The sequence below is a fragment of the Cupressus sempervirens genome, chromosome 3, assembly GCF_028749045.1.
Source record: "Cupressus sempervirens isolate cs-2001-9-10 chromosome 3, ASM2874904v1, whole genome shotgun sequence".
In the NCBI taxonomy this organism is placed as follows: domain Eukaryota; kingdom Viridiplantae; phylum Streptophyta; class Pinopsida; order Cupressales; family Cupressaceae; genus Cupressus; species Cupressus sempervirens.
This window is the reverse complement of record NC_143120.1, coordinates 379451690-379471579: the sequence shown is the minus strand read 5'-3', so window position 1 is coordinate 379471579 and position 19890 is coordinate 379451690. Positions and strand designations below refer to the sequence as shown.

Sequence of the window (19890 nt, the reverse complement as noted above, 5' to 3'; positions counted from 1 at the left end):
GGGCAAGGATGTTTACTGCTTCAAGTTTATGTGATTTGAAAATAAAATTGTTTGAAACCACAAAAAATCTGTGCAAAAACACCATCAATTATGCCCTAAGAACACTGTAACCCTTGTTGCATTTGAGCAGCACAATTTGTTGCACCAATCTTTTTGGGATATTGACTTCCTGTCGGCATTAAGTTGCAGCCTAAACACAATCCCCTGGCCTAACTGTACAGCACTCTCATTCGCATGGCATTCCGTTTGGTTCCTGGAAGATGACAGGAATTGGCTTTTTCAATATCCGGATTTGAAATTTTTTGCGTTTGTTTCAAAATTGGCAAAGTGGAATTAGCATACTGGATTTCCAATTTGCTTCAAAACCAGGTTTTCCAACTTCCTACTAGCAAGTAGGAATTGAAAATCAAAACCTGGTTATGTTTTTTAACAAGTGTAAAAATAATAGATTGGACTACTTTTTGAAATTTGCCTTGAACTCCAAGCTTACGCATAAATATGTGTCTTCACGTGCATCTTCCGAGTGAAACAAACAGTTTAAGTAAAATCTCAAAAATCAGAATGAAGATTTGCAAAACCTTGATTTGGCTAAACCAAGGTTTGTAGAAATCCCGGTTTTTTAAATTCCACGAACCAAACGGACCCTAGGGCCTGTTTGGCAGCAGGAATATGAGTGGATCAGGCATATGTAAATTCTTAAAATTTCAAATTCTCTGTTTGGGTGCACCAAATCAGAATTGCAAATAGGAATACGTATTCCAATTTTTCCCCAAAAATGAGCATTTGCAATTCCACCTAAATAAGTGGAATTGGAATATGTATTCCTATTTCCATTTGGGTGCACCAAATCGGAATTGCGAATAGGAATATGTATTCCAATTTTGCCCCAAAAAATAGCATTTGCAATTCCACCTAAATCGGTGGAATTGGAATATGTATTCCTATTCTAGTTTTATTTAGTTTAGAAAACATAATTTTTTTGGGTCTGTGAATTCTCTATCAGATTCTGACTGAACCAAACAAGAAAAGAAATATGTATCCCCATTTTCTATTCCAGAATAGCAATTCCAATTCTCATATTTCTATTTCCGCAGCCAAACGGACCCTTATTAGTATACCCGCTGACACCGATTTTGGGTTTTTTTAAATTCTGGCTTGTGGGGTTTTGATATATAAAGCTCGGTGGGATTTGATGAGAAATAGCTGGAATTTATCCAAGGTGGGTAAGACAGTCATGTATGACCAAACGCTGAACAGTGCAGTTCCTTGCTGTACACGGATTTATGTGGTGTTCTGACCACAGGCGCTTCACTCTCTCCTCTTTACATACACCCAAATCAGTGATAAAGGAAACCAGTGGGCTACACAATGGAAGCTTTTGTTGAGTTGGGGGAATGGAAGGGAAACTAAGTCATTAAATTTTGATTGATTGTGCAATAACTTATGCCCCGCCTAGTTTTCCCATTCATTCATTCATTCATTCAGGATTCAGGAGCGAATATATTTTGTCTATTTCTGTGCCCTTGTGATCTATGTCTCTGTAGAGATCTTTTTAAATGGAGAAGGAAGAAAGGGAAAAGGAAAGGGAAGGGTCTTGTATACACAGTGTATTACAGGTTGGCTTACATACAACCACATTAGTGGCCAGCAGGAGCAGCAGGAAGCTAGATTGGTCAGTAGAGTGGTGGTGGTAGTAATAGTACTAACTATACCATACTATACTGTGCAGAGGCAGACTAACTATGATCCTTTATCAATCTTTGCTACAGGCCCACAAGCTCCTTTTTAGTTCCCCTGTGACCTAATTTTGCATTCACTTACTTTCTGCCATTACTGACAACACACATGTCACGTAGGCACACATTCTCTCTCTTAGACTTTTGAGATACATCATAGGAGGAGCTTTTAATAGCAACACCCCCCCCCCCCCCCAACAAAACCAAAACCTCCACTCTCCTTCCTTTAATGATATTAATATATACACATTCTCTTCCGACACTAAGCAAGCCTGTTTATGGTGATGCTTTTCTTACACATGTACACACCAGGCTGAGGGAATCCATTTCAGACTGGCAATAGGATTCATTCATATTCTTCTTTGATCTGTGCCTCTCCACACATCCCATCCCGTTCCGTTTCCCCCCCTCTCCCAACACCCATAGAAGAAGTCAACACAACATCTCTCCGCAACCCACATCAGATTTTGCAAAAGGCTAAGTGGGCATCTGGCAAATTGGGCAGGGCTGCCGTAGCCTATATTTTGGAGGACAGTTGAAACAATCCATTTGTTTTCTCTTGTTTTTGTGAGCAGATTGGCAAGAGAATTCAATAATGGAAGTTCTTAACTTTGGTTACAGTCTTGATAAGGGTGATGCACAACTGCCTCCTGGATTCAGGTTCCATCCCACTGGTGAAGAGCTCATAACACATTGTCTCATGAGAAAGGTTTTAGACAGCAGTTTCACAGGAGGGTCATTGCTGAAGTGGACCTCAAGAATTGTGAACCTAGGGACCTCCCTGGTATGCTCCATTCCCTTATTTATTGTTCACTGTGTGTATAATCACACACACCCATTTGATCTAGAATGATGATATGTGCATACTGAATGCTGAGTATCTGTACTGAGTACTCCAAAATCATCAATTTGTTACTTTCATCTGTACACATTGTCCTTCTAGTCTTTTTCTACTTACACACCCATTTCATTTCATACGATCTAAAAGGCTAATGTAAGCTTAAATGGATGTCCATACCATGTTGGAAAGCTCCCATATTGGCATAGGCAGGGGTGATGCTGGCAAAGGTTGTGAAATATTTAGACCTACCAACTCATTTTCTCCAATGTAAATATACAGAGCATATTGCATGGATGTGTGCTGTGTGTGTCTGTGTACAAATCTAGTATCATGACTTGACATGAGACTCTTTGAGGCATTCTGTATAACAGTTAACATGCATTACCTATCTCCACATTTTGCACGCATTTCTACTAGGGCAATTGCAACTCAATCATGTATATTCTCTCAACAAATCTTTTTTGTGCATATCAGGCTATCATTGCATATTGCAAATGTTAAACTTCTGACTTAAACAGTGATAAAGTTTACTGTTTATCAGTATTGTATCAAAGTTTCAAACTGGTTATGTATTGAAGTAAGCTTGATAAACAAGCAGCTGACGCAAAAATAAAAAATTGAAACAAAAACAGAAATCTTACTCAAGGTCCTTAGCTATGATGTTCTCGACTGAGTACCCCGTACTTGGGTATGCGTCCCAGGGCTGTGGGTATGCAAACCCATGCAACCTAGTTATATTTATATTGGAGAAAATGAGTTGGTAGGTCTAAATATTTCACAACCTTTGGCAGCATCCTCCCTATCTGCGCCAACATGGGAACTTTAGTTTGAGTATGGATGTCCCTCAAAGCACAAATGATAAAGATATGTTGTTCAATGTTGCAGTTACCATTAGCCTGGTGGACATGTATGCAAATTGTGGAAGAATACACATGACATGCATGTGTGTGTATATATATGTATGTACATATATAATATATATGTGTGTATATGGGTGTGGGTGTGTATGTGTATGCATGTATACCATTTTTAATGGAATGCCTTGAAGAAATGTGATTTTACAGCATGCCATGATTGTAGGATATGATCAAAATGGATATATATATATTTGGATACATGCATGCACTACACACACATGCATGAAAGTGGATTTATATGGGCATGTGTTGTAGCTATGTACATATGTGCATACATACATACATACATAGATATATACATATATGTATGCACGCATGTATAGCATTTGTGTGTTATTATTAATATATTAAAGCAAATGCAATCGGCAGATCTGAAACTAAGTTACACAATCTCTGCCAGCAGCCTTCCAACATGTGCTAAAATGAGAGCTTTGGGAAAAGGTATGGACATCCATCAAAGCGTAAAGGACTATGTTAGACGGTGTAGATGGTTTAGTTGCATTTGCCTTAACAAACATGCTTGCAAAATGGAGTATAGATAAGTCATGTGAACTCTTTGACAGAATGCATGAACGTAATGTTCTCATCAAATGTTGGTTGCTGAATATGCACAAAATAGATATATTGAGAGAATATATATGTTTAAGTTGCAATTGAAATGTTTTATTGACTGCCTCAATGAAATGTTGTCTTATGGAAAGCCAATGTTGTAGGATATGCACATTGAGTTGTTGAAAATATTTGCACACACACACACACACACGTATGCACATATGTGTGTGTATATTTATATCAGAGTAAATGAGTAAGCAGGTCTAAAGATTTCACAACCTTTGCCAACATCCTCCTGTCTGTGCGAAAATGGGACCTTTGGAACGGGGTACAGACATCCCTCAAAGCATAAATGATAGAGATATTGCTGGATGTTGTTGCTATTAGCTTGGTAGACATGCATGCAAGATGTGGAAGCATACACAACCTATGTACATATCTGTCTATGTATATCTAAATCCTAAACACCAAATCCTAATGTGTGATAATGTATGTACACATATATGTTTATGTATATATGCATACATGATTGTATACAATGTTTAATTTCATGGCATGCCATAATCATATGATATGCACAAAACTGATATGTATGCGCAAACAAGTATGCACAACAGACACATATTTATATATGTATATGGGAAACAAATATATACACACATATATTTACACACATAATGTATATGTATGTATGTATGTATATATGTATGTATGTATTTGTGCGTACATATATATGTGTGTGTGTGTGTGTGTGTGTGTGTATTTGTGTATACGTGTATATGTTTGTGTATATGTATATATATTTGTGTATATGTATGTATGTATATATATATATGTGTGTGTGTGTATATTTGTGTCGAAATTTGCATTTGCTTTGCCATTGCTTATAAAAGGGTTTCAGTGTTGGGAACCACTTCAACATCCTTTGCATGGTTTAGAGGTAATGTCATTGTGGCAGAGGCTTCTGCAAGGGAATGAGCCCCGTGATTATGGCATTTACACAGAAGCAGAACTTGCTTCTTCACTCCTTATCACTCAACTCTTTACTCAAGTTATTCTTCCAGCAGTGAGAATAGCTGCTTCGAATTCCTGGGAGCCAAGAGACCCTGAACCTATGCTACGTTTTCTGGAGACATGGGAGAAGTTACCACCGGCTTCAGTACTTCATAACATTTTGGATCATAAAGTAATGCCCACATTAACAGCAGCAGTAGATACTTGGGATCCTCGCAAGGAGACTGTGCCAATACATGCATGGTTACATCCTTGGCTTCCATTGTTGGGCCAGCATATGGAGCCTTTATATCCAACCATTCATTATTAATTGGGGAATGTGCTTCATGCCTGGCATGCAAGTGATGCATCTGCATATGCAATTTTATCACCTTGGAAAACTGTGTTTGATCCTGCTAGCTGGAAACAGCTGATTGTTCGTTTTATTGTACTACATTGTATAGAAACATACAAGTCCAACTGAGGTCAAAATGGAGATGATAATTTTCAGTCTTACAATTACACACGCATGCATTCATTTGAACATGTATGTGAATTTCTTTGTAAGGGAAAATAAAACACTTGCATAAAATAGAAATATCTATGCTAATGAAATAAGTGAGGAATAAAAAATTAATCTAGGGTAATAAAAATAAATGAAGCATTTAGAAAACAACTAACCTACATATATCAGAAAATTTTCAATGTGATAATTATTTTGTTGGAGCTTATCTCGTGTGGATTAGATTTGAAGTACATATTAGCTTTTTATTGCATCATGCTATCTGGTATTAGTTAGGCATGGCACTGATAGCCTACTGAGATCTGTTGAGATTCATGTTCTTGTATCATTGTTTTCTCAATTCTGTTGAAATGTTAGAATAAAATAGATGTCTATTGTTCTATTATCTATAGGACTATAACATATATGCCTCTTTTTCTGAAGAGTTGGTTTCTATGCAAGAAGGGACTGCGTCATTTGAATTCTGCATTGAACAGTTTCTCTAGAAGGAAGCTTTTGTTTGGACACTGTCAAAGTGAGTCTTAACACCTTAATCATATTTTTCAGGTTAACTCATGAAGAAACTTGGTCTCAGTGATGTAATGAGCTATTCACAGCATGGGATGAGTCATATTCTGTTGTATTTCACAGTTTCTTTTACCTTCTGAAAAAAATTGTCCAAGGTGCCTTTATCTATCAAAAGAAAGTGGTCCATCTGTTGCAGTGAAGTACATGATCTTTTTTTCCACATAAATTTACTGTATTCTATTGTACTCAGGACCACTGGACTGAATGCCCTTACTTCTCATGATATTATAGCTGCATTCTCCATCCTTAGTTGCAGTGTTGCTGTTACTAGGATTTTGATGTCTATACCTTTAAAGAGAAATGCTAAGCTTGATGTTTGTACTGGCTTGTTTTAGATTTAAGCTCTTTATGACCAGTTTGGGGCACGAGTTCGTATTTACATTGCATCTTTCCTCCTCCACTGTTTCATGCAAGATCAATTAGGCTGGTAATGACACGGAGAGCGAGCACTGCAGCAATGCAAAATGTGAGTGATATATTTGTAAATCATGTTTTGCTGTGTTTCATTTTGTGCTATTTTAACACAAGCCCTTTCTTTTTAAATAGCTGTTAACTGTCCGTTGCTTTTAGCAGTGTCATTGGAGGAATTTTGCATGTCCAAGTTAAACATTTCTTTAGGCTCATTGTTTTAGGATTTAAATATTAAAATATTATCGCAGAGACATTTTTTGTAAGTCATATCAGGGTTTATTTTCTGATCAATTTTGAGATTCCCTCACTAAAGCTAATGCTAAATTTCAAATTCGTATATAAGTTTTGTTTCAAATTTATGTTGATCTAGTTTTTTTTTACAACATAGAAAGAGCCACCATTTGAACATTTTTTTTTGGGTGTTGTTAGGGTTATGGTTGTGCTGCTTAGAAGAGGAACTCTAAAAGATACGGCTGGCTCAGTGCTTCTGAGTGGCAGGTAAGGATTTTTTTGTGAATCCTTACTTAGGCTATGAAGTCTGACAATATCTAAACAAATTCATCTTCTTTGCCATTCATAATTTGGCATGGTGCATTTATCCTATTTATTTTCTCAATATAGTTCATGATTTTCAGAGTGGACTCTATTTATGCACTTGATTTCAGAATAAGGTTAAAATGGCGAAACAAAAGAAATTTCTTGTACCTAGTGGACATTAATATCTATTTGTCAAATATGAATTTGCTTAATAGATTCAGGCAGCAACGACTTTCACTTTTCTTGGTAGCTTTCCATTCAAAAGTCACCTCCTTTTTCATTTTATGAATCCGAAGCATATTTTATGGGCTATTTTTTAAGTTTTCATATGATTAGCTTTATAATATTGGAATATATATTTCACAGTGTTTAATATTACCTTTACTCCTATTATGTTGCTTAATATCATCCTTCATGGCAAGAAACCAGAAATGGCATCACTTCTTTTTTTAATAATCTTTTAACAGTAAGTAACACCTTGTTATTTCTTACACTGGGGCAAACAACTTTCAGGCAGTTTGCAACAATTTTAATGTTATGTCTGAAGACAAATTTTAACTGACATCCAATATTTTAAATTAGAAGGCTGCAAAAATCATCTCTCGAGCTCAAGAATCTTGTTTTATAATGGTTGGTCATTTCAATGCCTTTTGTTATGCATACATAGAATAATCCTCCTAAAAATATTGATCTCATATTTCTAAACCTTTATTGAATGATGTCTTTATCAAAATACAATATAAATTGTATAGTATTACTTCCTTAGTGTTGGTAACGTTTCATCTAATCGTCCAAGAATTAAGAACTACACTCATTACCACCAACACATTACCCTTTACAGTCCAAGTCTCGTACAGGGCTTTGCATGTGAGAGCACTGTCCATGCAGCACCCAAAATGCCTCATGTATTGTAATAATTAATTTATTAAAAATGTTATATTCATTGTATTTCAATTTTCAATTAATTAATTAATAATTACAATAAATGGTACATTATGGGTGATCCATGGATGTGGCTGCATGCGAGTAGTAATATACTGTGTCTCTTGTTTACACTACTTTTTCCCTATTCATTGTTTTGGGCGAGATAGATGAGACTGGTAATGATAGGGGAGAGCAAGCACTGTTGGAAGCACAAACTGTGAGGGATATATTTTTATTTCTATGTATTGCTGTTTCGATGTTTTCTATTTTAAATCAAATTCTTTCTTTGCCACACAATTTAACTGTTAACCCTCCATTGCCTTTTATCGGTTCTACTAGAGGATTTTTTTCTGCTAACCCTTTCTTTAATGCAAACCCCTTATGACCCGGGGAAATTTTGCTTTTTAAGTTGATTTTGGTTGACATGCTATAGTCAACCAGGGATTTTATTTTTCAGTTATAATACATGTGACAGACATTCGGAATTTGCATCGTGCATTTATCCTATTTATTTTCTTGATACTGTATTTGACTTCAATCCGAGTGAATTCTATTTTGCACTTGATTTCAGAATAAGTTGAAATGGTGAATCAAACTATAATTCTTTTAACCAGCGGACGTTAATATCTAAAATTAGTCAAATATAAATTTAAGTTGCTTAGTAAATTCAGGCAGCCACAACTTTCCCATGTATACAGCTTATTAATAATTTAAAGCATCATATATATGGTTTACCATTTTATAAAGCATAATGGATTCTTGTCAGACACAGTTGCAATTGCCATGGTAGAAATGCTTGCAAAATGGACCCATAGACAAGGCATGTGAGCTGTCTGAGAGAGTGCTTGAAAGGAATGTGGTCATGGCATGCCATGATTGCTGGATATGCACAAATAGATTTGTTGAGAGTATGTATATGTTTAAGTTGCAACTGACCTGGGAGACATGTATGCAAAATGTGGAATCATAGGCAAGGCATGTGAACTGTTTTACAGAGGCAATGTCTATACAGGGATCAGGGTACATCACTAACCAATATTTTTAGTTAATCAAAACAAAATATAGTAGTATTTTCATTTTTGAAACTTCTGTTTTACCAAGGATCAGAGCTATTAATTGATTTAAAAATACAGAAAAATAAAAATAGTACTATTATTTTTAATTATTTAAAAAATTTGTGCAACGGTGCATCTTGATCTCCACATATTTGTTACCATTACAGATTGTCTGAAAGAAATGTGGTTTCATGACAAGTCATGACTGCAGGATACATAGTTGTTACCTTTACAGATTGCCTTAAAGAAATGTGGTTTCATGACAAGACATGACTGCAAGATACACACAAACTAGATTTGTTGAAAATACACACACACACAGACACATGTATTGACACCTGTGTATGCACATATGCGTGTATATTTTTCAAGGTTGCATGGGGACGGGGTACTTAGGGTATGGGTACGGCTATTTTTCAAAATAGGGAATGGGGCACTTGGGCATTTCCACTTTTTTTTTAAAAATATAATTTATATTAAAAAAAAATCTGAAAATATAAGTCTTGACAAAAGTTTTTCAAAACAAGACCATTGATATAGTTTGCTATTTTCAGTTTCAGATTTGCAATATGTTTGTAAGTATAATATATGATAAATGTTTAGATGCATAACAGAGAAGGCAGACTATAAACATGAACAAGAAGATCATAAATCATATAACAATGACATATTGCAAATGATAAATTTCTGATTTGAACAGTGATAAAGGTTACTCTTAATCAGTATTGTATCAAAGTTTCAAAGTGATTATGTATTGACTTAAGCTTGATAAACAACAAGCTGATGCGAAAACAAAAAACTGAAACAAAATCAGAAATCTTAATCAAGGTCCTTAGCTATGATGCTCTCCACTTAGTACTTGGTCCTTGGTGTATGTATACCCAGTACTTGGGTACGCGTACCCATACATACTATGTATATTTATATTGGAGAAAATGAGTTGGGAGGTCTTAAATATTTCACAACCTTTGGCAGCATCCTCTCTATGTGCGTCAAAATGGGAGCTTTAGTTTGAGTATGGATGTCCCTCAAAGCATACATGGTAAGGAAATTTTATTGGATGTTGCAGTTGCCATTAGCCTGGTGGACATTTATGCAAATTGTGGACGAATGCTCATGGCATGTATGTGTGTGTGTGTGTGTGTATGTATGCATGTTTTTTATGTATGTACATAGATAATATGTATATGTATGTATATGGGTGTGTGTGTGTATATGCATACATATATATGTATATGCATGTATACCATTTTTAATGGAATGCCTTAAAGAAATGTGGTTTTATAGCATGCCATAATTGTGGGATATGCACAAAATGGATATATATGTTGATGCATGCATGCACTCCACACAAATGTATGTATTTAGATTTATATGGGCATGTGTGTTGCATCTATGTATACATATGTGCACACACATACACATATATATGTATGCAGACATATATAGAATTTGTGTATTCATAATTATATTCAAGCAAATGCAATTGGCAGATGTGAAGCTAAATACCACAATCTTTGCCAGCAATCTCAATGCTGCAAGGCCACATATCATTGACACAATCTGGGTAAGGACGTGTACTGCTTCAAGTTTATGTGATTTGAAAATGAAATTGTTTGAAACCGCCAAAAATCTGTGCAAAAACACCATCTATTATGTCCTAAGAACACTGTAACTCTTGTTGCATTTGAGCAGCACAATATGTTGCACCAATCTTTTCGGGATATTGACTTCCTGTCGGCATTAAGTTGCACCACAAACACAATCCCCTGGCCTAACTGTACAACACGCACATCCCCATGGCATTCATATATTCATTTAGTATATCTGCTGACCCCGATTGTGGGGTTTTTAAATTCTAACTTGTGGGGTTTTGATATATAAAGCTAGGTGAGATTTGATGAGAAATAGCTGGAATTTATCCAAGGTGGGTAAGAATATAAACAGTCGTGTATGACCAGACACTGAACAGTGCAGTGCCTTGCTGTACATGGATTTGACGTGGTGTTCTGACCACAGGCTCTTCACTCTCTCCTCTTTACATACACCCAAATCAGTGATAAAGAGAAACCAGGGGGCTACAAAATGAAAGCTTATGTTGAGTTGAGGGAATGGAAGGGAAACTAGAAGTCATTAAATTATGATTGTGTTATAACTTATACCCCGCCTAGTTTTTCCATTCATTTATTTATTTAGGATTCAGGAGTGAATATATATTGTCTCTTGCTGTGCCCTTGTGATCTATGTCTCTGCAGAGATTGTTTTCGGTGGAGGAGGAGGAAAGGGAAAAGGAAATGGAAGGGTCTTGTATACACAGTGTGGCCAGCAGGAGCAGCAGGAAGCTAGGTCAGTCAGTAGTAGTGGTGGTAGTAGTAATAGTACTAACTATACCATACTATACTGTGCAGATGCAGACTATACTATGATCATAAATAATAACTAGGCCTAGGCCTGTTCATGACCATCATATGATCATACAGAAGGCAATCCAAATAATCCTTTATTGATCTTTGCTACAGCTCCACAAACTCCTTTCTGTTCCCCTGTGAGCTAATTTTGCATTAACTTAATTTCTGCCATTACTGACAAAAGCACATATTCTGTATTCACTCTTTTAGACTTCTGAGATATATCATAGGGGGAGCTTTTAATAACCCCCCCCCCCCCCCCAAAACCAAAACCTCCCCTCCCCCCCCCTTCCTTTAATGATAATGATATATACGCATACTCTTCCGACACCAGGCAAGCCTGTCTACAGTGATGCTTATCTTTCACATGTACACACCAGGCTGAGGGAATCCATTTCAGACTGGCAATAGGATTCATCCATAATTCTTCTTTGATCTGTGCCTCTCCACACATCCCATCCCGTTCCGTTTCCCCCCCTCTCCCAACACCCATATAAGAAGTCAACACAACATCTCTTCGCAACCCACATATCAGATTTTGCAAAAGGCTAAGTGGGCATCTGGCAAATTGGGCAGGGCTGCCTCAGCCTATACTTTGGAGGACAGTTGAAACAATCCATTTGTTTTCTTGTGTTTTTGTGAGCAGATTGGGAAGAGAATTCAATAATGGAGGTTCTTAAATTTGGTTACAGTCTTGATAAGGATGATGCACAACTGCTTCCTGGATTCAGGTTCCATCCAACTGATGAAGATTTCATAATACATTGTCTCATGAGAAAGGTTTTAAACATCAGTTTCACAGGAGGGCCATTGCTGAAGTGGACCTCAAGAAGTGTGAGCCTTGGGACCTCCCTGGTAAGCTCAATTCCCTCCTTTATTGTTCACTGTGTGTATAATCCCACACACCCATTTTATCTAGAATGATGATATGTGCATACTTAATGCCGAGTGTCTGTACTGATTACTCCAAAATCATCCATTTCAAACCTTCATCTGTACACAATGTTCTCCTAGTTTCTTTCTACTCACACACCCATTTCATTTCATATGATCTAAAAGGCTAATGTAAGCTTAAGTGGATGTCCATACCATGTTGGAAAGCTCCCATATTGGCACAGGCAGGGGTGATGCTGGCAAAGGTTGTGAAATATTTAGATCTACCAACTCATTTTTTCCAATGTAAATATACAGAGCATATTGCATGCATGTGTGCTGTGTTTCTGTGTACAAATCTGGTATCATGACTTGACATGAGACTCTTTAAGGTGTTCTGTATAACATTTCACATGCCTTGCCTAATCCACATTTTGCATACGTCTACCAGGGCAATAGCAACTCAAACATGTATATTCTCTCAATAATTTTTTTTTTGTGCATATCAGGCAATCATGGCATTTTGCAAATGTTAAACTTCTGACTTGAACAGTGATAAAGTTTACTGTTTATCAGTATCGTATCAAAGTTTCAAACTTGTTACATATTGAAGTAAGCTTGATAAACAATAAGCTGATGCGAAAACAAAAAATTGAAACAAAATCAGAAATCTTTCTCAAGGTCCTTAGCTATGATGCTCTCCACCGAGTATCCGGTACTTGGGTACGCATCCCAAGGGTTTGGGTATGCATGCCCATGCAGCCTAGGTATATTTATATTGGAAAAAATGAGTTGGGAGGTCTAAATATTTCACAACCTTTGGCAGCATGCTTCCTATCTGTGCCAAAATGGGAGCTTTAGTTTGAGTATGGACGTCCCTCAAAGCATAAATGATAAATAAATGTTGTTTGATGTTGCAGTTGCCATTAGTCTGGTGGACATGTATGCAAATTGTGGAAGAATACACGACATGCATTTGTGTGTGTATATATGTATGTGTGTGCGCGCATGTATACCAATTTTAATGGAATGCCTTGAATAAATGTGGTTCTATAGCATGCCATGATTGTAGAATATGAACAAAATGGATATATATTTGGATACATGCACACACTACACACACATGCATGGATGTGGATTTGTATGGGCATGTGTGTTGCATCTATGAACATATACATACATACAGATATGTATGGGCATGTGTGTTGCATCTATTAACATATACATACATACAGATATGTATGTACACATGTATAGCATTTGTGTGTTTATAATTATATTCAAGCAAATGCAATCGGCATATCTGAAGCGAAATTCAACAATCTCTGCCAGTATCCTTCCAGCCCGTGCTAAAATGAGAGATTGGGGATAAGGTATGGACATCCGTCAAAGGATAAAGGATTTGTTAGACCGTGTCAATAGTTTAGTTGCATTTGCCTTTAGAGACATGCTTGCAAAATGGAAGCATAGATAAGTCATGTGAACTGTTTGACAGAATGCATGAACGTAATGTGGTCATCAAATGTTAGGGTTGCTGGATATGTACAAAATAGACATATTGAGAGAATATGTATGTTTAAGTTGCAGTTGAACTGTTTTATTGACTCCCTCAATGAAATGTTGTCTTATGGCAAGCCAATGTTGCAGGATATGCATATTGATTTGTTGAAAATATCTGCACACACACACACATGTATGCACATGTGTGTGTATATTTATTTCAGAGTAAATGAGTTAGCAGGTCTAAAGATTTCACAACCTTTGCCAACATCCTCCTGTCTGTGCGAAAATGGAACCTTTGGAATGGGGTACAGACATCCCTCAAAGCATAAATGATAGAGATATTGTTGGATGTTGTTGCTATTAGCTTGGTAGACATGCATGTAAAATGTGGAAGCATACACAATGCATGTACATATCTGTCTATGTATATCTAAACCCTAAATACTAATGTGTAATAATGTATGTACACATGTTTGTGTATATTTATGCGTGCATGCATACAATGTTTAATTTCATGGCATGCCATAATCATATGATATGCACAAAACAAATATATATGTGCAAACAGGTATGCACAACAGACATATTTATATATGTGCATACATACATACATATGTACATATATTTATACACATGCTGTGTGTGCGTGCGTGCGTGCATGCGTGTTAAAGGCAGTTGGCGGTGTAAAGCTAAATTCCACAATCTATGTCAGCATTCTCTCTGCCTGTGCCAATATGAGAGCTGGGGAATTAAATATTGACATCCATAAAACCATAAAAAAAAGGGCTCGTTTGGTTGCTGGAATAGGAATAGGAAATTAGGAATATGTTTTCTATTTTCTGTTTGATGCACCAATTGGAATAGGGAATAGGAATACATATTCCCATTTTGCCTCATAAAATAGCTTATTACCATTACAAATTATAGCTGTTATCGGAATAGCCGTTTCTATTCTCAATATGCATTCCTATTCTCATCTGATGTTTTAGTTTCTATTGCCATGGTTGACATGCTTGCATAATGGTAGCACAGACAAGGCATGTGTACTGTTCGGCAAAATGCCTGAAAGAAATATGGTAATGGCATGCCATGATTGTCGGATATGTACAAACAAATTTCTTCTTGTTTAGATATAATTTCTGAATGATGGAATATTCCCTGTGTTTTAAAGTTTAAAAAAATAATTTAATAGACTCAATTATTTAACAATTCGAATTTTAACCATGAAACTAAATTTACAATATACAATTCAAATGGGAGCTCAAGTAAGTAGAGTTAGTGTTAGGACTCAGTGTGAGATTACTATACTAGGATAAAGCTTGTGGTAAGTGTTGCAGTTGAATTAGAATTGTGGTTAATATTATGGTTACTGGGGGTTATATCAGGATTAAAATGTAATTAAAGTTAAAAGCTATCAGATTTCCACAATCCATATGAATGTTACAAAGATTGTGGATTTGATTGTATCAAGAATATTTTATTGCCAACGTTTTGGATCGCACTACATGATCCATCAGCAGAATGAAAGAGAGCACAAGTAGAAAAAAAAAAATTAAATTTATTTATCTTAGTTTCAGCACAACCATTCCACCTCTTTTAAGTGCATAGGTATCTGTAAGCATGCACAAATGTATACCATGCTTATGTATATATGTATATATGTACGTATATATGTGCATTCATGCTTACATACATAGTATGCACATATGTCTAGCATTTGCGTGTATGTATATGTATGGGTAAGCAATGTATATTTTTGTGCATATTCATACAGGTGTGTGTGCACTTTCATTCCAGCAAACACAGTTGGCAGGTGTAAAACTAGATTCTACAACATTTTCCCAGCATCATAACTGCCTGTGCCAAAATGGAAGCTTTGGAATAGGGTATGGACATTTTCCCAGCATTACAACTGCCTCTGCCAAGATGGGAGCTTTGGAATAGGGTATGGACATTGATTAAATCATAAAAGAAATTATGTCAGATGTTGTAGATTGCAATGTCCTGGTAGTCATGCTTACAAAATTGAATCATAGACGAGACATGTTAACTATTTGACAGAATTGTGATATTGCTATTAGGATTCAACTTTGTAGTTTTTGAGTCAAACTCATTGACCCATGTTTCATTAGTAGTGGTTCACATGAACTCATCTCTCATGAGAATGAATGGAACACTTAGTACTCATTGGATCCAAGTGATGCTCATAGGGGTGAAGCACTGGGACTTCCCATGAGGTCACCCATCCCACCAGTACTCCAGCTTGAGCGTGCTTAATTATAAAGTTTCCTCTATTGTTAAACCTTTGCGGCTTGTAACCCCATTTGCAAAACCTTCACAAGTTGTGCTTTATGAACCATTCATTAGAAAGTCCCTCAACTTATAAATTGATAAGTAGGAGATATTTTCCGCAGCAATTTAAAATTGTGATATAGCTATCAGGATTTAACTGTGTACTTTTTGAATCAAACTCATTGACTCGAATGCATGAAAGAAATGTGGTAATGGCATGCCATGATCACATGATTTGCACAAAATTGATTTGTTGAGGGAAAATATGTTTTAGATGTTTTATTTGCAATTTGTCTGGTAAACATTCATGCAAAGTGTGGAATCATAGACAAGGCATGTAATCTATTTTATAGAATGCCTGAAAAAAATGTTTGTCTCATGGCAAGCCATGATTGAAGGATATGCACAACATGGATTTGTTGAAAATACAGACAGATGCATATGCATATGCATGCGTACTTTCATAATTGAGAAAATGGAGCTGGTGGGTGTAAAGATTTCAGAACCCTTGCCAGCATTCTCCTTGCCTGAACCAAAACAGGAGTTCTGGAACAGCGCATGGACATCTCTCGAACCTCACACATACAAGGATTTTGGATTATGTATAAAATAGATTTGACAAAATGCCTCTAGACACATCCAGAGCCAAATTCCACCCACAACCTTTACCTGCATATTGCATGCATGTGCTGAAGTGGGAGCGTTGGAGCAGTTTATAGACATATCCATTAAAATACAACGGATAAATGAATTTTGTAGTTGCAACTTCTCTGATAGACAATAATGCAAGCTGTGGAAGCATAGACAAAGCATGCGAAGTATTTGAGGCACATACTCACATATGCAGAGATAGACAATCAAATTAAGGCCAAAATGGAGATGCAGAAGTAATTAATTTTCATCCTTACAAATTCATTTGGACATATATGTGAATCTCTTTGTAAGGGAAAATAAAACACTTCCATAAAATAGAAATATCTAGGCTAATGAAGTAAGTAAAGCATAAAGAAAAATATTCAGGGTAGTAAAAACAAATAGAGCATTTAATAGTATAGATATTTTAAATAAATCTATCTAAAGAAATGCTGATAGATATCCACTAAAAATAATTATAATTTAATTTACTACATGTAAAATTATTTATATTTCCTTTATCTCCATTTATTTAGTTTTTACTGACTTAAATTTTTTAATTCCTTTAAAAATGGATGATTTATATCTCCAAATATTATAATTTAAATAGATATTTTATTTGGTATTTATTAAATTATTTTTAAAAGTATATTCAATTTATAATAAAATTTAAATTTTTGCCGTGTAGATGGTTGTCAAATTTAACATAGAAAAATAAAAGTTTAACATTTATCCCACTCCTCCATTCTGCCATTGTAGAATGCCTATCGACATTAATAAACAACTAGCCTCGATATACCAGAGGTTTTTTGATGTGATAATTTTGTTGATTGTAGCTTATCTTGTTTGGATTAGATTTGAAGTGATTATTAGCTTTTTATTGCATCATGCTATGTGATATTTTTTAAGCATGACACTGCTAGCCTACTGAGATCTACTGAGATTCATGTTCTTGTGATATGTCAAAATAAAAATAGATGTCTATTGTTCTAAAATATATATGCCTCTTCTTTTGAAGAATTGGTTTCTCTGCAAGAAGTGATTGCCTCATTTGAATTCTGCATTGAATGGTTTCTGTAGAAGGAAGCTTTTGTTTGGACATTGTCGAAGTGAGCCTTAACACCTTAATCATATTTTGCAGGTTACCTTGTGAAGAAACTTGGTCTCGGTGATGTAATGAGCTGTTCACATTCTGGGACGAGTCATACTCTGATGTATTTCACAGTTTCTTTTACCTTCTAAAGAAAATTGTCCCTGTTGCCTTTATCTATCAAAAGAAATTGGTCCATTTGTCGCATTGGATTACATTGATCTTGTTTTTTTTTCACATAAATTTACTGTATTCTTCTGTGCCCTGGACCACTGGATTGAATGCCCTTACGTTTCATGATGTTATAGCTAGCTTCATTCTCCACCCTTAGTTCCAGTATTGCTCTTACTAGGATTTTGATGTCTACACCTTTAAAGAGAAATGCAAAGCTTGATCTCTTTTTATTGCGTTGTTTTAGATTTAAGCTCTATATGACCACAGTTTGGGGCATGGGTTCATATTTACATTGAATTTTTCCTTATTAGCTGTTTCACGCGAGATCAACGAGGCTGGTCATGACAAGGAGAGCGAGTAGTGCAGCAATGCAAAATGTGAGGGATATTTTTGTATTGTATACCTTGTTTTGCTGTGTTTCATTGTGCACTACTGTATTAACGCAAGTTCTCTTTTTTAAATAGTTGTTAACCGTTCATTGCTTTTAGCAGCGTTAAAAAATTAATGCAGCCACTTTTACGGGAGGTCTTGTCAGGGCTTATTTTCTGTATCAATTTTGAGATCAAACTAATGCTAAATTTCAAGTATGTATATAATTTTATTTTCATATTTAGGTTTTTGTTTTGTTTTTGGGCAACATTGAAACGGCCACAATTATAATTACTATTGTCTTTTTGGGTGTTGTTAGTGTTATTGTAGTGCTGGGAAGAACGGGAACTCTGAAAGAGCAAGGTTGATACAGCGCACCTGAGGCATTTTAAGGACTTTTTACGAGATTTCTTGTACTGAATGAATTTTGACAGTTTCTAAACATATTTTTCTACTTTGTCATTCATTATTCACATCATGCATATATCCTATATCATTTTCTCAATATATCTCAGGGCTTTAATTGAGATTTATATTTAGCCCGTAATAGTGTATCAACCAGTGGGCGTTAATATCTATAGTTTAGGCAAATGTAAATTAAATTTGGTAAAAAACTTCAAGGCCATGTCCTGGATGTTTACCCATTCACAAGTCAACTCCCTTTTCGTTCTGCGATATCTGGGATTCTGGAGTAGGTGCCATTTAGCTATCTACACAATAAGGAAATGAATGTGAAATTTCTGTATGGATTATGTGGTCAGATTATCTTCAAAATAACGATGTCTTTTAGAAAGGCAAAAGAAAACCAAGACACAAAATTCGTCAAAGAGAGATATGATGAGTAGAGAAGAAGAATTTGCATGACAATAGGATAATGGGGTGCAATGCAAGCTGCATCACTACGTGGCTTCAGAAAAATAGAAGATTAGTGTGCATTTCTAGATAATTAATCAATTGCGAGAGTAGTTTTACAAGAGTTTTTAAATTTAATTTGTAATTAATAGTTGATTATGATTATAGCTTTTGTAAATGAGATTTTTATAATCTATAAAAAATAGTTTATTTGTGAAGGTTTAATGCACTTGTGCATTATTGTTGAGTTATACAATTTATGTGCTATGTGACAAAGATGTTCGAAGTCCATTGATAGCAACAAGAGTTAAAATCCAAATATACAAACACTATTCACAAACAAAAGAATCATACAATAATATCCTATTTTATATTTTATTTTGGAGGGAACATCGTTCTAAATCCACACTATTCACAAACGGAAAAATCATACAATAATATTTTACTTTGGAGGGAACATCGTTCTAAATCCACTCGCTGTAGAAAGACTAAAACATAAAATAGAAAAAAAGTCAGTCTCTTTATTATTGTACTTTGGAGGGAACATCGTTCTAAATCCACTCGCTGTAGTAAGACTTTAATACAAAATAGGAAAAAGTAGGTCTCTTTATTATTTCTTACATATTAATGTAAAAACTTA

At 35.5% G+C, this 19890-nt stretch overlaps 1 long non-coding RNA gene across 20 annotated transcripts in view; it reads left to right on the top strand.

Moving 5' to 3' along the window:
* LOC149566588 (uncharacterized) overlaps window positions 1–18905 on the top strand; it is a 29204-nt gene extending 10299 nt beyond the window's left edge. For 2 of the 20 annotated variants that reach the window (XR_016362257.1, XR_016362249.1), the window contains 7 exons: window positions 6109–6264; window positions 6465–6595; window positions 6970–7038; window positions 17907–17979; window positions 18341–18406; window positions 18521–18613; window positions 18718–18905. This is a non-coding gene — a long non-coding RNA (uncharacterized LOC149566588). Of the gene's footprint in view, window positions 1–5985; window positions 6077–6108; window positions 6596–6969; window positions 7039–17906; window positions 18407–18517; window positions 18614–18717 lie in introns of all 20 variants that reach the window. The other 18 variants (XR_016362254.1, XR_016362247.1, XR_016362252.1 and 15 more) reach the window with 14 other exon arrangements.
* Window positions 18906–19890: the final 985 nt, after the last annotated feature.